This window comes from Prunus mume, linkage group LG1 (genome assembly GCF_029339155.1).
Source record: "Prunus mume cultivar Tortuosa linkage group LG1, ASM2933915v1, whole genome shotgun sequence".
Taxonomy (NCBI): Eukaryota; Viridiplantae; Streptophyta; class Magnoliopsida; order Rosales; family Rosaceae; genus Prunus; species Prunus mume.
Genome location: NC_142698.1, coordinates 23,380,734 through 23,399,024, shown reverse-complemented (window position 1 = coordinate 23,399,024; position 18,291 = coordinate 23,380,734). Strand labels below are relative to the sequence as shown.

The window sequence follows — 18,291 nt, the reverse complement described above, 5'->3', positions numbered from 1 at the left end:
CCCTACCATGTGCATTTCAAACCAAAACTTCAGAAAATTTTGATCAAATATACCCTCTTTAACTTTATTTTGCTTCATCCCATTTTTTGATATTGACCCTCATGCTGGGATGCTTTGAGGATTTACCAGAGAATAAAAAATTTTCACTAATCAAAGCTGGTCTATATTTTCAAAAGAGGCTGGGGTAGAACGTAGATGACATCTTGAAGGTTGCAGGGTCTTCGATGACTTTCATCGACTCAGATTGCGCTTCAGCCTCTTTCGGGTCAGTGTTGCAACCCCAAACCTGAGTCGCAAGTCTACGACACTTGGGCGATGATTGTTGTAGATATGTTCTGTACCATTTGATAACATCCTCCTTGTGAATGGTTTTGAGCTCTTCTGCTTCCTCTGCTGCAAAGTCAAACATATACCTGAAGGCCAGCAATTGTAGTTGGAAGATTGAGCTTTAACTCACGAGGATTAGAAATCCCAAAGAAGCAATTTATGATCTTTCTAAATGTAGTCTTTGGAATTACAAGGACGACGTCACCTTTTTCCAACAATCTCACACCAATATCTGTCGGTTTCACAAGTGAGGGATAGATCTTTCTCCAATAGGCCAGCCATTAGCCCACTTCTATAATTTTCAAACAAATCATCATCAATCCCTTGTTGCAAATGCCAACAGTTTCTCAATAACTAACTCCGACTCTCCAACGCAGAAACAACAATGATGTAACTTAAAGCATGAACTAGCGGCATCTAGAAGCTGACTGCTTACCAACAATTCTTCCAGACCATTTATAAAGTTGTCAATTCTCTCTTGTAAGTAGACTGGGCTGTACTCAGACGACTGAACATTGAAAATAAAGCCGAAAACACGGTATGTTATCCGTGGGCCACACTCAACAATATATCCAAGCTGCTCCTTCGTCCTATTTCAATAAATAGACAGCCGTCACAATTATATGAATGTGTATATACATGTATATTTTGAATGTATCATCTTGACCCAAATAATAGTTAGAAAGTTTAAGCAAGCATCAAATAGAATCACCTTAGCTGATTGAAAAGTGGTTCCCATATAATTGCAATCAAAAGATCTATCACTCCGTTCATTCTTGTCAACACATCCTGCTCAATTTGAAAATGCAGCTGCAAGATGAAACCAAAACCATGGGAAGAATATCAACATATATAAGATGAACAAAGTACATCTTTATACATGAAAAACCAAACAAAATTAGCCCATTTTGAGTTACCTCAGTTACAGAGTTTGTTTCCAACTTGTTCTTCACACTGGCATCTCTGACCAGGTTAGCACCAGGAGGAAGACAAAGAACACGTTATCTATGCCACAATTCGGTAGGAAGTGGTTGTATGGAAAAATTCATTTTGAATATATTAGAAAGGCTAATTGCTTCTTCTTCTAACATATTGCCATGGCAAAGGCCCTCAATGAATACCTGTACATATTAAGAAGGTAAGCTGTAAGCAAATGCCTGAATCAAACTAATTCTAAAAGCAATATAGAAAATATTGTTAAAGAACATTGCAAGATTAATTATTTGATTCACACTTGGAAGCCACCTCTCCGAGTCTTTCACAATGTCATACGACTCTCCACTTATCAAATTACATGTGAAGGCAGAAGAATAGGAGGTCAAGAAGCCTGAACGGCATGATTTTCTAATGGCTGGAGGACGATATTGAGTTTGATGAATGGACTGAAGTAAGCTATAACAAATATTCATCATAACATGTGTCCAGTGTGTACCTGGCACCAAAGCTCCGGAATAAATGAATTCAAATCAGAAATAGACAATTTGTCTAAAACATGCAACTTGTCATCTGGATCATAGAAAGTCTGCCACAGAACTTGCAGTCTCAAGTATGGTGTGTGCACCAGAGGATTCATATTCGTGTTCTTTATCCTTCGCTTCATATTTTCTTTAATAACCTGTTAAAGTGTACTTAGGGATGGACAAGCCGGAACTAGGAAGGCATAGAGTGGAGTGACATACCTTCAAGCGATCATCGGTTGGCAAAATTTTTTTGACTGTGGCCAAGATTTTTGATAAGAGAGCTGGAAGCTTATCATTGAAAGCACTGACCTTGATCTCCAGTTTTTCACCAACCGGACCTACATAAGCTTCCAGATTGGCAAGCAGTGCCTGCATCCACAGACCAAAGGTTCCGCTCATGTATGCTTTCCAAAAACATCTTTGCTATGAAGAACTAGGTCGCTAAGCCACTGAGAGAAAAATGATCTACATGGATGAATACAGCAGCATCAATTGAATAGGTCACTCTTAAAAGAAAGGCCTTGGTCAAATGGCTCCTTAGTGCTCAAAACTGAGCTAAGCAAGACAAGGGGTGCTTCTAGCATAACTTATAATCTTACAACTGAATTACTAAATATTGAGAAGATTAAAATGAAGGAAGTTTGTTAAGAAATTTAAAACTTTTGAGCAGAAAGACCGCCCACTCTTAAGAAGATTTGGATCAGAAAACACAATGTAGTTTCTGATTTACATAATGAGAAGTTAATAGAAGATATTTTGTTTGGACCATTACGTACATCCAATTGCTAGGCTGTACTATTGTAAGCCACTATAAAATCCAAGTCCTTACTAATGAACAAACTTGGACACAGACTGCAGAGAGATTCAGAACTGAACTAAATGCAAGTGGTGTTCCCCTAAAACGTATTTAAGTACAAAAGAGCCATCTAGCACAAACTAATTAGTTATGAAGGACATGACATGCACCTGATATATAATCTCATTCAGCTCATCTCTAAGAAGGCGACCATATAGTTCCATCAAAATAGAATTCCTCAGATTAGCACATCCACCCTTCAGACTGATGCGGAAGTATGTATTTACCCGCGGAAGCTTAAAAGTAGTATCAAGCTTGTCCAGAGCTTCATTAATGGTTCATCAATTATACATCTTGGGGAAGGCATATTTGCAGGATCATCATGACATGAGTTATCGGAACGGATGGAAAAATCACAAGGAATGAACTCGTTTTTAGAAGGGAGGTGCAATGAGACATCAATTTCTAGAGGATCCTTCCACAAATCCATCAAAGAAGGAGATATATCCTCCTCAGTATATTTTGACCCAAACCAAGGCTCGCACTGGAAATCTGAAACATTTAGAGACAACAAAACCTCCTCCGTATATTAGGGATGTCACCAGAAAACCTACTAGAGACACTTCCTATAATATTCCCTAAATAATAAGATGCAGTTAGATGGACAACAAGCATCCTTCCTCTCTTTTTTTCTTTTTTTCTTCCTCTCTTTTGGGCATAAAAGGGCATAGAAGATTTACCTTCTGACTTAATTGAGGACTTTGATACCAAATCAACCCTCATGTTATCTGGTGTGAAGAAACCAAGAACATGTTTTATCAATTCCTCATCCCAACTCTCGTATGCATAGCCACCATAAATTATATATTTTGCTGGATAAAATAGTAAACTTCCTGCAACATAGAAATTTTACAATAGTAAACAGGAGATGAATATGGTGATATCCTTTGGCCAAAAAAGAAATAGACATTCTAAAAAAGAAAACTCATGGAGCAAGATACTTTAAGTCAGGAAAAACACGACCAAGGAAAGATGTGCACTTTCGCTAACAAAAGAAAACCTGCAAGTCCTGAAGCATAAGAATCCTGGGCCGGTTCCTCTGAGAATTTAAATTCCATATTTCCAATATCCTGGAGTTCCCTAAATATCCATTCTTGTGGAGACACTTGACGCAGTAACTTAATGTATTGATACACAATGCCAATTACGTCAAACATCTACAAGATAAGAAGTTGTATGGGAAATGTGAAGTAATAAAGATAAAAGCAAACTTTGCTCCAAAGTTACTGATGCTTTCCAGTTTATACATGTGAAAAATATAGAGGTAAGAATCTATGAAATCGTCAAGTTCTCCCAAACTCTCTAGGAAAGGAAATCCAAAACTAAGGTAGGTTCCCAAGATGATAAAAAAAACTCATCAGTGGGACAATCAAAGTTATCTTATACCAAAATATTCTCTAGGAGGATAAAATAGAGATGACACCTTTTCCAATCCAGAATCAGTGAGGCGTATGGTCATGTTGAAGACATAAGCCACAGAAGTTTGGTAAATACATCCACCGCCAGCACCAGCAGCCAAATATGTTGCCCACCCTCTAGCTTTGAGGTAAAATGCAAACTTCCCCGGCCCTCTGGAAAACACATAACTTAATTAGTGCTCAAAATTAAGGTAAGTTTCTCACTGTGTAGCTGGAAAACAATCTAGGCAACTAAACCCGGTGTGAAATGTAATAATGTTTATGCAATGTGCATGACATACAAAAGCAACCAAATATGATGCATGAAAAGTAAGAACAGAGACCATTCCAAAGGAAAAAATAATCATTTAGAATGAAAGTGACAGAAGAACTGAAGCATTCAAGCTCTTTTCTTAAAATAAAACAAAACCGAATTGTAAAATCAAAGTCTCCAGATACCTCTACTTTAAGGAGTTATAACTGCTGCTTTTGCCTGTACTAACGATGCTTTGTGGTCTGCAGAGGAATAATAATTAACATAAATTAGCTAGTAATGAATTATTACCATGTCCAAGGAGATGAGCTAAATAATCTTCAGGTTTCTTCAAATACTCTTGATGAAGACATGGAAGTGTCCATGTCAAGTAGAGCATATGAAAATCTCTAACAGGCTCTAGCCTGTAAAGTTTTCCAGCTTTCCAGATAGGGCCTTCTGCCTTGAACTGCAGCTTTTCTTGGGGACCTTTTTCGACATTACTAAATAACTCCACAACCCAATCCTCGAGTATATCAAGAGATTCTGCAGGATCAATTACAACTATTACAATGAACATAGATTTGATAAATCAGCAGAATAAAAGATTCTTCTTGGTTTGTAGATTGTATGCATAAATGATTAAACATGAATGAATTTTTTTATTTGATACAGCAATCAAAACTACAAGATATCAACAATGGCACCACCAGACCACTTAATAGTTGATAGCAACAGTAATTCCTTCTCCATTGCCACTAGTCATTCTCACCAACAAATATTGCCAGAATATAACATCACAAATGACAAAATTCAAATGTGTAATTGTGTACACCAATATCAACCTCTACCAATTCAAAGAATCCGATATAATCATCCATAAAACAGAAACCCCGAAGGCCGAGTAGATAAGTAAATCCTTCTAAAACCAGCAATTGGATAGAAATCAAGTCAAACTGGAACTACTTCATTACTTCCATTCCAGCACGCTATGTGGTACAAGACATGTCCAATAATATTTATCAACATTCAACCCCTCAAAAACAACGCTTAAACAAAAAAGAAAGCAAAACCCAATAGAGAGCAAAACTGAAATGAAAGGAAAGAATAAAATTTCACCTCCACCAATGACAACTAGCTTCATCAGTCCACCATGGTAATAATCTCTGTACAATTTTAGTATTTGTTCACGCAAGTTGATCCCATTTTCCATTGCATCAACCAATCTCTTCTTATTTCCTTTCATGCATGCGTAAAACAAAATGTAGTTTCATATGAATAGAATCTTTTTTGTAACTGAGAGAGAGAGAGAGAGAGAGAGAGAGAGAGGAGGGAGGGAGGGAGAAGGACAAAAATACAACAATGGATTCAAGTTTTACCCCAAAAGAACTTATTAAATGGGTGACCAGGTGCAGCCGTATGGCAGTGAAATTGTTCAAGGCGGCAAGACTCATTCTGCAAAACCTGGTTAAATTCTGCATTCCAAAATTAGTTTTTTCAACAATAAAGAATACCGTTCAGTAATAAGAACTTGTAAGCAAAACTGGGAAAACTTTTAAAAGGAAAAACAGAAACTAATAAACTTGGTTAAGACTTGCAAGCACCTGAATCTACAGCCTGTACCTCTCGCTCCATGGCTTCAATTTTCACTAGGGGGGAAAAAAGAACTGAGAAAATCTGATAAGATAAAGAGCCGAAATGAATACAATTACAGAAATTTCATACAAAGGGAAACATACATGCTATTAGCTAAATATATTGCTCTAGAAATATATGGAGCACAGAGTGAATTCTAATTTCAAGCGATTTATATACCTTTGATCATAACTCAATGAAAAGTTTATGGCAAGCCAGATATTGAGGAACACAAAAGAAACACTTTGTTGGATCTTAAGGATCAAAAGAGGAAACCTAATTTCCATTCCAAGATACGGTTAGTGCACCAATAAGTATTATCCTTATCAAGTATTCAGCACGTAAATATAAGAAAAAATGTAAATGCAAAGTAACTTAATTTTTTAATCTGCAATATAGTCATATCACATTTGTTTCGGAACATAAGTAGGACGATCATAGATATTTTTTAACTACAAATGCCGAGACAATACAAAATTCAAAGCCAACGCAGGAAGAACCAATAAAACTACAGCCTTCCTTTATTAACCATAAAATATTCAATACCAAGGACTTCAGTTATTGATATTCAAAACATGTGGAGCTCAGACTTTACCTTCTCAACGCACCCTTAAGAAACTCCCGTTTCACTTCAAAATGGTAGCAGGTATGCACTGCTTCTGTGTATGCATTTGATGACCCTCCATGCTTGGACAAGTAACTATCGTACTAGCAAAGAAAAGAGTAAAAAACAAGTGGCCACATACACAGCATACCAAGGAAAACAAATTAATACTAGATATCATTTGACTATTAACCAATGAGCCGAAAACAAGATAACAGCTACCAGACACAATTACAAAGATAAAAGGTTGACATTTGATTTATCCAAAAGGGTTTCTGTTCCCATCAGGTATAGATCGAAGAAAAATGTAAATTAAAATCATTCACCAGTGACACTACCGTACAGTGTACACTGAGTTGTTCCACACAGCCCGACACATTTGCAAGCAGGTTGGCAGTAAAAGAACAAGCAAGTCCTCCTGGTCATATATAAATAGAAGACATGAGATGCAACGTAGTAAACGATGGGGACGCCATGTATAAGTCATCAGATGCCATGTAGTAATCTCTAGAGACGAAAAGTTCATTCGGGTTAAGTATTTCCATGTACGTACTCTCAGTAAACCTAATTTCTGATAAATGATGTAAAGGATCAATTGCATCTCCTAACGACTTACACATCAAACCCAAGTTAACTGGCACCAAAAAAAGAGGAAAAATGAAGATGCTTGATTGACAAACAGACCTCATTTTCATCTGGAAACTCTGTACTCCCCATGAAAAGCATGTGTTCTGCAAAACTTTCAATTTGTTAGTAATGTCTGCACATCAACATTCAGTACATTGTTTGATGAAGAATGTGTGCAGGCATAACACACACCAAGAAAATGCGCAAGTCCCTGTGCCTCAATCGGGTCAGAGAAGCTGCCTATTCTTATGGACATTGCTGCAGCAGCCTACAAAGATGATCAAGCATCTTTAGTTATCCAATTAAATCAACTTCTTGTAACTGAGCTGAGTAGACATGACTGTGATCATTAAGTAGACTGAAGATCAATGTCATTCTCAGTAAGTATGCTTGGAAATAGAATGACCAAAAACAACGCAAAAAGTTTATAAAAATACAACCAGCATACAGGAGAAGCTCCACTTGGAAATTGGAATCATGAGCCAATGAAACATTGTATGAAAGTAGAAATTATTCAATTGTAAGAAAAAGGATGATGCTGGAATCTTAAAGCAGTAATCTTGAAGCTCCTCTAATTGGGAATTAGTGATGCAAACACAAAGTAATATTATTTTCCCACCTAAAAGCAATTTTCATAAAATAAATGCATATTTTATCAAGTTTCTCCAACTGGGTTTTCAATAAATAAATACATAAACTTCAATGCGAATAATGAGCATTGCAGAATTTCAATGTAAATCATAGACCAACCTTCTTGGTTTGGGAAGCATCCCCCTTTCCCTTTCTCTTGGTCTGGGAAGCACCTCCCTTTCCCTTTCTCTTCCTTCTCAGTTTACCGTCTCCACCTTCCGGTTGTTCATCATCTTCATCTCCTACACCGTTCTCTTCAACCTTTCCTTCCCTGTGTTCCTCTGCCTCTCCATCCTCGCCGCCCTCATCTTCCTCTAATTCTTCTTCAGCTTGTTCAGGTGGCCCTTCTGGGTAAATTTCAGGATCGTGAACGAGCAATGCAGTGAGGCCATTCTCGAGCTCAATTAGTCTGTATGATCGTATATCATTCGGAGGAGTTATTACGATATTGTCCGACGAGAAAGTGCAACGGCCCATCAGGCTAATTCAATGCAATGCAATGCAATGTAACTCTAAGAGAAAATTTGAGTTGGTTTTTTTCAGGACGTTGAATATTGCATCCAGAAAAAGCACTTTCATGCGGATTGCAAATATTTTTTTCACGACGTCGATTCTCCAAGCTTTGGTGTGATTGGTGCACATTTGCCCGTCATCTTCTCAAACATACTATTTTTAGGTCTTATTTCAACCCAGCAAAGTTTGAAGTTTCCATTTCATCCGTTCAGACAAAAACTAGAGGGAAATAGGCCTCTGCTTTTAAAATTGGCAGCGCGTTCCAAAACCACCGCTAGCTTCAGCTCTTGCGAGCGGCCATCTCTCTCTTGCCCTTTTCGTTTCTCTCTCAGTCCCATCAGAACGGTGTGCCGAAGAGAGAGAAATAGAATTCCCGAGGCGGGAAGGTGCGGGCGTCAGAGGAGCCGCCCGCATGGAAAGCTCTGGCGGCGTTGTGATGTGGAGTCTTTGCTCTTGGTTTTTGTATTAAGGAGCAAAATGGGAACTTTATTTCCTTTTTGTTTCGAGTCCTTTACATTTCAGTTATAATTCTTGAGCTTCTAATGTTAGTAGGGATGGCAACCAGCCGATTCGGAGTCGGTACCTGTTTCCGTTCCCGGTTCCTGCCCCTATTTCCGGTAAGCACTTTTGAAGAATTCCTTTCCCGTCCTGGTCGGTGGCTATTTCCGGTTAGTATATATATGCACACAGTACACTTCAGTTATAATATATTGCAAAGGTGTCGCCGAGCGGCTATACTATTAAACTATTAGAATATAGTCAATAGCCGAGCGGCTATACTATAAAATATTAGAATCTATTCCAAGCGTTTAGCCGAGCGGCTATACTATTATGAGAATCTATTACAAGGGCATAGCCGCACGGCTGTACTATTATAATATTAGAATATATTGCCAGAGTTTAGCCGACCGGCTATACTATTAAATATTAAAATATATTACAAGAGCATAGCCGGGCAGCCATACTATTGTAATATTAGAATCTATTGCAAGCGTATAGCCGCGCGGCTATACAATTATACTATTAGAATCGTGTAGCCGCGCGGCTATACCATTAAAATATTAGAATATAATGCAAGTGTACAGCCGGGCGGCGATACTATTAAAATATAAGAATATACTACAAGAGTATGGCCGTCCGGCCATAATATTAAAATATTAGAATATATTATAGGAGTATAGCCGCGCGGTAATACTATTAAAATATTAAAATATATTGCAAGAGTATAGCCGCGCGGCTATTTCAAGGTAACTTAATATGGTTTTGTTCAGATTCAGATTATGAGTGTGTTGTGGTTTATGTTACTTAACTTTCGAGGTAAAAATTGTAACTAAAGCGCCTCAAGTAACTTTGATTGTTAGTTACATGTTCCTGGTACAGAGATTTCTGAATAATGTTAGTTACATGTTGTGAGTGATTCAAGCACATCATGCTGAGAGTGACTGGTTGGCATGCTTTGAAGGGTCAAGGATTTTACCTGAGGCCAGACGAACAAGGGTAACTAATCATTGTTACCACAAATTTCAATTTATTAATAATTTATGAAATATTCAGATGAATCTAATTTTACATGAATGCATGCATAATCCCTAATATATTGGTAAATGTATTTTTTTGGGTTTTATATATATTTTCACTTCCCTCTTTTCCCGCGTACAACCTGGTCAAAACTGAGGCCTTCAGTTCAGTGTTCTAACGGTTCAATTTTTATCTAGTAACCAAAGCTGGTTCGTGTTTTCAACAAATGCTAGGATAGAACCTCAATGACATCTTAAGGGTTGCAGGGTCTTCGATGATTTGCGTACTCTGATTGTGCTTCAGCCTCTTTCCGTTCAGTGTTGCAACCCCAAACGCGAATCGCCAGCCTACGACACTTAGGAGATGATTGTTGAAAGTACATTTTGTACCAGTTGATAACATCCTCCTTGTCAATGCTTCTGAGTTCTTTGACTTCCTTTTTTCGCAAGTCAAATATATACCTGTAGTCAACAATGAGCATCGAAACACAAGTATTAAAAATCCCAAAGAAGCAAATATTTATGGCAGAAAGAAGAAATCCATTCAATTGACAGAATCGTCTTGAAATGCACTATTTAGAATTGTCATCTTCTGGACCAACCACAGAGGACACAGCACCTTTTGTCAATAATGTGATTCCAATATCTATTGGTTTCATATGTGAGGGATGGAACTTTCTTTAATAGCTTAGCCATTAGCCTACTTTTATATCTCTCAAATGACTCACCATCAAGCCCTTCCTGCAAATGCCCAATATATTCTCAATAACTGAAATTCCCGAGCAGAAACAATAATCATGTAACTTAAATCACAGAAGTAGACATAACTAAAAGATATCAGATCCAAGAGAAGACCATAAACTAGCAGCATTTTACAAGGAACCTTGAGTGCTTGCTTACCAACAATTCTTCCAGACCATTGATAAAGTTGTCAACTCTCTCTTGTAAGTACATTGGGTTGTACTTAGATGACTGAACACAGAAACAAAAGCCAAAAACACAGTGTGTTATCCGGGGGCCACACTCAACAGCATACCCAAGCTGCTCCTTCGTCCTTTTTCCAGAAATAGACAGACACTTATATGAATATACCTTCTTGTCCCAAATAATATTTAGATAATCAGTATGTAAGTAAGCATCAAACAGAATCACCTTAGCTGATTGTGAAGTGGTTCCCATATAATTTCAACGAAAAGATCTGTCCCTGCATTCAATCTGATTCCCACTTCCTGCTCAATTTGAAAATGCAGCTGCAAGATGAAACCAAAAACAAGGCAAGAATATCACCATATAAGACGAAGAAAGTACATTTTTATATATGGAAAACCAAATAAAATGAGCTCGTTTGGAGTTATCTCAGTTACAGAGTTTGTTTCTGACTTATTTTTCACACTGGCATCTCTGATCAGGTTAGCACCAGGAGGAAAACAAACAACACATTCTTTATGCCTCAATTCGATAGGAAGTGGTTGTACTGAAAAGTTCATTTTAAATATATTTGAAAGACTAATTGCTTCTTCTTCCAACATATTGCCATGGCAAAGGCCCTCAATGTATACCTGTACGTATTGAACAGAATGGTTTTCTCATGGAAAAAGACCTGGCTGGAGGATGATGTTGAGTTTGAGGAATGGACTGAAGTAACCTATAATAAATATTCATGATGACATATATGTGTGCAGTGTACCTGGGAACAAAGCTCGGGAATAAATGATTTCAAATCAGAAATAGACAATTCGTCTAAAATATGCAACTTGCATCTGCATCATAGAAAGTCTGACACAGAACTTGCAGTCTCAAGTATGATGTGTGAGCCAGAGGATTGATATTCATGTTCTTTAACTTTGCTTCATATTTTCTTTAATAACCTGTTCAAGTGTCGCTTAGCAATGGACAAGCTGGAACGGGGAAGGTATTGTCAACTATATGCAAAAACAAACGTAAACCAGACATAGAGTGGACTGACAGACCTTAAAACGAACATCAGTTGGCAAAAAAAATTTGACTGTTGCCAAATTTTTTGATAAGAGAGCTGGAAGCTTATCATTGAAACCACAGACCTTGATCTCCAGTTTTTCATCAACCGGAGTTACAGAAGTTTCCAGCTTGGCAACAAGGGCCTGCATCCACAGAACAAAGGCTCCTCTCATATATACATTCCAAAAACATCTCTGCTATGAAGAACTAGGTCACTAAGTCACTGAGAGAAAAATGATCTACATGGATGAATACAGGATCAACTGAATAAGTCACTCTTAAGAGACAGCTCGTCATCAAATGGTTCTTCAGTGCTCAAAACTGACCTAAGAAAGACAAGGGGCAGTTCCAGCATAACTTATAATTTTACAACGGAATTACTAAATATTGACTTAGTGACCTTAATGAAACGTTAACAAAGATATTTTGTTTGGACAATTATTATGACAGTACACCTAATTTCTAGGCTGTACTGAAGCATAAACTAATTAGTTATGAAGGACATGATATGCACCTGATATATATCTCATTCAGCTCATCTCTAAGAAGGTGACCATATAGTTCCATCAAAACGGAATTCCTCAGATTAGCATATCCACCCTTCAGACTGATGTGGAAGTATGTATTTACCCGCGGAAGCTTAAAAGTAGTATCAAGCTTGTACCAGAGCTTCATAAATGGTTCATCAATTATACATCTTGTAGAAGATATATATTGCAGGATCATGACACGAGTTATCAGAACGGGTGGAAAAATCACAAGGAATGAACTCGTTTTTAGAAGGGAGATGCAATGAGACATCAATTTCTGAAGGATCCTTCCACAAATCCATCAAAGAAGGAGATATATAGTCCTCAGTATATTTTGACCCAAACCAAGGCTCGCACTTGAAATCTGAAACAGTTCAAGAGAATAGAGCTCAAGTCAGAATCATGGCTACATTATTGGAAATAATGAGAATATAAGGGATGTCACATGAAAACCTACTCGAGACAATTTCAATACTAAAAGAAGATTAAAACAAAAAAGACAATAAGATGAAGTCAAATGGAGAACAAGTATTCTTCCTCTCACTTTTTCTATCTTTCTTTTTCTTTTTTTAATGCATAAAAAAATATAGAAGATTTACCTTCCGACTTAATTGAGGACTTTGATACCACATCAACTCTTATGTTTTCTGGTGTGAAGAAACCAAGAACATATTCTATCAATTCCTCATCTCAAATCTCGTACGCAAAGCTGCCATAATTTATATATTCTGCTGGATAAAGTAGTAAATTTTCTGCAATAGTAAACACAAGATGAATATGGAGATAACCTTTTGGCCAAAAAAAATATAGATATTCTAAAAAAGAAAACTTATGGAGCAGGGATACTTTAGGTCAGGCAAAACATGACAATGGAAAGATGTGCAGTTACAATAACAAAAGATAACCTGAAAGTCGTGAAGCATAAACATTCTGGTGCTCTTCCTCTGTGAATTTAAATTCCATGTTTCCAATATCCTGGAGTTCCCTAAATATCCATTCTTGTGGAGATACTTGACGCAGTAACTTAATGTATTGGTAGACAATGCCAATTATGTCGAACATCTGCAAGATAAGCATTGCATATAGAAAATGAAATGTAATAAAGGTACTTTGCTCCAAAGTTACTGATGCTTTCCAGTAACTATGCCAGTAGAAAATATTAAGGTAAGAATCTATGAAATCATCAAGTTCTCCCAAACTCTCTAGGAAAGGAAATCCAAAAGTAAGGTAGGTTCTCAAGATATAAAAACTCATCAATGGGATAATAAAATTTATCTTATATCAAAATATTCTCTAAGAGGATAAAATACAGATGATACCTTTTCCAATCCAGAATCAGTGAGGCGTATGGACACCTCGAAGACATAAGCCACAGAAGTTCGGTAAATACATCCACTGCCAACACCAGCAGCCAAATATGTTGCCACCCTCTAGCTTTGAAGTAAAAATGCAAACTTCCCCAGCCCTACTTAGTGCTCAAAATTTAAGGAAAATTTCTCACCGTGTAGCTGGAAAACAATCTATATAATAATCATTCAGAAGGAAAGTGACAGAAGAACTGAAGCATTCAACCTCCCTTCTTAAAATCAAATAAACTAGATCTTACAATCAAAGTCTCCACTCAAAAAAGGGAAACTAGCAATTTAAGACTTAAAAATCATTTTCTCCCTGTAAAGGACACTTTCTGTTTTGTAGAGGATTAATAATTAACATAAAATTAGTTAGTGATGAATCATCTTACCATGCCCAAGGAGATGAGCTAAATACTCTGCTGGTTTCTTCAAATAGTGTTGATGAAGACATGGAAGTGTCCATGTTAAGTAGAGCATATGAAAATCTCCTACAGGCTCTAGCCTGTAAAGTTTTCCAGCTTTCCAGATAGGGCGTTCTGCCTTGAACTGCAGATTTTCTGGGGGGCCTTTTTTGACATTACTAAACAACTCCACAACCAAATCTTCTAGTATATTAAGAGATTCTGTAGCAATGACAACTACTACAATCAACATAACATAGATTTGATATATCAGCAGCAAAAAAGATTCTACTTGGTTTGTTGATTGTATGCATAAATGATAGAACATGAATGAATTTTTTATTTGATGCAGCAATCAATACTACAAGCTATCAACAATGGGACCACCACAGCACTCTAGCACCAGTAATTCAATCTCCATTGTTACTAGAGTCATTCTTACCAAAAAATATTGCGAAAACATCACTATCACCAACAGAACATCACAAATAGCAAAATTCAAATGTGTAATTGTGTACACCAATATCAACCTCTACCAATTCAAAGAATCCAATATAATCATCCATAAAACAGAAGGCCGAGTAGATAAGTAAATCCTTCTAAAACCTTCAATTTGACAGAAATCAAGTCAAACTGGAACTCTTTCATTACTTCCATTCAAGCACGCCCTATGTGATACAATACATAACCAAAAGTATTTATCAACATTTAGCCCTGAAAAACAATGCTTAACAAAAAAGAAAGCACAAATTAAAGGAAAGGATAGGATAAATTCACCTCCACCATTGACAACTAGCTTCATCAGCCCACCATGGTAATAATCTCTGTACCATTTTTGTATTTGTTCATGCAAGTTGATCCCATTTTCCATTGCATCAACCAAGCTCTTCTTATTTCCTTTCAAGCATACATAAAATGTAGTTTAATACAAATAGAACATATTTTTTTAACACACAGAGAGAGAGAGAGAGAGAGAGAGAGAGAGAGGGAAAAGTACACAATGGATTCAAGTTTTACCCCAAAAGAACTTATTAAATTGGTGACCAGGTGTGGCTGTATGGCATTGAAGTTGTTCAAGGCGACAGGAATCATTCTGCAAAACCAGGTTAAATTCTGCATTCCATTTTTTTATCCACAATAAAGAATACCATTCAGCAATAAGAACTTGTATGCTACTGTAAGCAAAAAGCTGGGACATCTTTTTTAAAGGAAAAACAGAAATTAATAAACTCGGTTAAGACTTGCAAGCACCTGAATCTATAGCCAGCACCTCTCGCTCCATGGCTTCAATTTTCAATAAGAGGGAAACAAAGAACTGCGAAAATCTAATAAATAAAGGGCCGAAATGAATATAAATCAAGTTGCTGAAATAGAGACTTAAAATGAGGAAAATACAACTACAGAATTTCATACAAAGAACCATAAACATGCTATTAGTTAAATATATTCCACTAAGAAGATATGGAGCACATAGCATTTTACCATGTATATTAATTTGAAGCGACTTATATACCTTTGATTATAATTTATAACTCAATGAAAAGATTATGGCAAGCTAGATGTTGAGGAACCCAAAAAGAACACTCTTATAGATCCGAAATGGAAACCTCATTTCTATTCCAAGAAACATTTAGTGTATCAATAAGTAATATCCTTATCAAGTATGCAGCATGTAAATATACGAAATAATGGAAATGACAAGTAATTTAATTTTTTAACTGTGCAATATAATCATATCACATTTATTTTGGAACATAAGTATGACAATCATAGATATTTTTCAACTACAAATGCTGAAGCAAATAAAAGATTCAAAGCCAATGCAGAAAGAACCAATAATACCTACAGCCTTACTTTATTGATAAAAAATATACATTCAATACCAATGACTTCAGTTATTAATATCCTAGCATGAAGGGCTCAGGGTTCACCTTCTCAAGGCACCCTTAAGAAACTCCCGTTTCACTTCAAAATGGTAGCAGGTATATTCTGTTTCTGTTATTGCATTTGATGACCCTCCCTGTTTGGACAAGTAACTATCAAACTAGCAAAGAGAAGAGTCAAAACAAGTGGCCACAAACAAAGCATACGGTGTTCTCCCATTTAATAACTTGCGTGGAAGTTCACAAAAATGTTTTACCAAGCAAATTAATTTTAAATCTCATTTTACTGTTAACCAATGAGCTGAGTTCACGATAAAACCTACGAGACACAAGTGACACTGCCATACACTGAGTTGTTCCATACAGCCCGACACATCTGCAAGCAGGTAGGCAGCAAAAGAACAAGCAAGTCTTCCCGCTCATATATATGTAGAACAAGAATGCTGGTGATGTTTAGCAACAACGGGTAAGTATAAGACACGAGATGTCATGTAGTAATATCTAGCTACGAAAAATTCAGGCGGTTTAATTAACATACTCTCAGTAACCCTCATTTCTGATAAATGACTTAAAGAATCAATTGCATCTCCTAATTACTTACGCATCAAACCCAATTTAACCGGCATAAAAAACAGAAGGTAAAAAAAAGCCTTGATGGATAAACAGACCTCATTTTCATCTGGAAACTCTGTACTCCCCATGAAGAGCATGTGTTCTGCAAAACATTCAATTTGTTAGTAATGCCCGCACATCAACATTCAATACATCCTTTGACGCAGAATGTGTGCATGTGTAACTAACACACACCAAGAAAATGTGCAAGCCCCTGTGCCTCAATCGGGTCAGAGAAGCTGCCTATTCCTACACACATTGCTGCTGCTACCTGCAAAGATGATCAAACATGTTTAGTTATCCAATTAAATCAAATTCTTGTGAGTGAGCTTAGTCAACGTCATTCTGATCACTAAGTAGATTAGCGATCAATGTCATTGTCAATAAGTATGCTTGGAGAAGAACAACAACGCAAAATACATTATAAGAAGACAAGTAGCATACATGAGAAGCTCCACTTGGAAATTGGAATCATGAATCTGTGAATGCTTGACAAACTTATAATTTTGTTTGAAAAGTTGTATGAAAGTACAAACTGTCTAATTGTAGGAAAAAGAATGATGCGGGAATCTTAAAGCAGTGATCTTGAAGTTCCTCTAATTGGGAATTAGTGATACAAACACAAAGTAATATTATTTTCCTCCCTAAAAGCCATTTTCATCAAATAAATGCTGATTTTATCAAGAGTGTTCAACTGGGTTTTCAATAAATAAATAAATAAAAGTTCAATGCAAGATGATGGGCATTGCAGATTTTCAATGTAAATCATAGGCTAACCATCTTGGTTTGGGAAGCACCTCCCTTTCCCTTTCTCTCCTTCTCAGTTCACTATCTCCACTTTCCACTTCTTCATCCTCTTCATCTCCTACACCGTTCTCTTCAATCTCCTCTTCTTCAGCTTCGCTGTGTTCAGGTGGCCCTTCTGGGTAAATCTCAGGATCGTGGGGATGAGCAATGCAGTGAGGCCATTCTCGAGCTCAATTAGTCTGTATAATCGTGTATCATTCAGTGGCATTATTACGATATCGTCCAACGAAGAGAAAGTACAACGGGCCATCTGGTTAAATCTCTCTCTCTCTCTCTCTCTCTCTCTCTCGCATTGGAGTAATTCAACGCAATCCCATGCAATGTATTTCACTGCAATCCCATGCAATGCAATGTAATTGGAAGAGAATATTGCAGGCAGGACTAGCAATCTTTCATGCAGATTGCACATAGTTTTTCAGGACGTTGATTCTCCAAACTTTGGTTTGATGAACTTTTTCCTGTCATCTTCTCAAACAAAATATTTTTAGGTGCTTCTATTCAATTCAGCCCAACAAAATCTGAAGTTACCATTTACCCATTCAGACAAAAACTCTTTTCAAATTGCCAGGAGCTTCCCAATACCATCACTGGCAAAGGCTCTCGAGCCGCTTTCCCGACACCTCCACCTCCTTCCCGGCCCCCTACCCTAGAAGTAACTCCATCTCTCTCACTCTTGCCCTTTTTGTTTCTCTCTTTCCCATCAGAATGGCGTGCTGAAGAGAGATAGAGAGAGAGAGAGAGTTCCAGAGGAGGGAAGGTGGGGGGTGGCTGTCGGAGGAGGCGCCAGCAGAGTGGCGCTGTTGTAAATTGGTGTCTTTTTTTCTTTGTTTTTGTAATAAGGGGCAAAATGGAACTTCTGTTCCTTTTTATTTTGAGTTCTTTTTTCAGTTATAACGCTTGAGCTTCTTAT

The 18,291-nt window shown here is 37.1% G+C and overlaps 2 pseudogenes across 2 annotated transcripts; both read right to left on the bottom strand.

Annotated features, from left to right (window-relative positions):
* Positions 1 to 461: 461 nt before the first annotated feature.
* On the bottom strand, positions 462 to 8,956 carry LOC103340368 (nardilysin-like; annotated as a pseudogene). Its single transcript, XR_016123310.1, has 19 exons — positions 7,910 to 8,956; positions 7,352 to 7,427; positions 7,217 to 7,263; positions 6,876 to 6,950; positions 6,524 to 6,636; positions 5,898 to 5,970; positions 5,673 to 5,768; positions 5,413 to 5,532; positions 4,606 to 4,839; positions 4,067 to 4,214; positions 3,644 to 3,800; positions 3,324 to 3,476; positions 2,754 to 3,135; positions 2,007 to 2,156; positions 1,760 to 1,942; positions 1,245 to 1,448; positions 1,040 to 1,137; positions 764 to 917; positions 462 to 619 (listed from the first exon to the last, which is right to left on the bottom strand). The product of XR_016123310.1 is annotated as a nardilysin-like (transcript).
* A 1,059-nt stretch (positions 8,957 to 10,015) lies between these two features.
* Positions 10,016 to 18,282, bottom strand: LOC103343538 (nardilysin-like; annotated as a pseudogene). Its single transcript, XR_016123312.1, has 19 exons — positions 17,352 to 18,282; positions 16,770 to 16,845; positions 16,631 to 16,677; positions 16,011 to 16,123; positions 15,331 to 15,404; positions 15,097 to 15,192; positions 14,857 to 14,976; positions 14,068 to 14,301; positions 13,646 to 13,793; positions 13,232 to 13,388; positions 12,926 to 13,078; positions 12,311 to 12,690; positions 11,790 to 11,964; positions 11,507 to 11,687; positions 11,183 to 11,378; positions 10,972 to 11,077; positions 10,720 to 10,873; positions 10,439 to 10,560; positions 10,016 to 10,281 (listed from the first exon to the last, which is right to left on the bottom strand). The product of XR_016123312.1 is annotated as a nardilysin-like (transcript).
* Between the last annotated feature and the right edge of the window lie 9 nt (positions 18,283 to 18,291).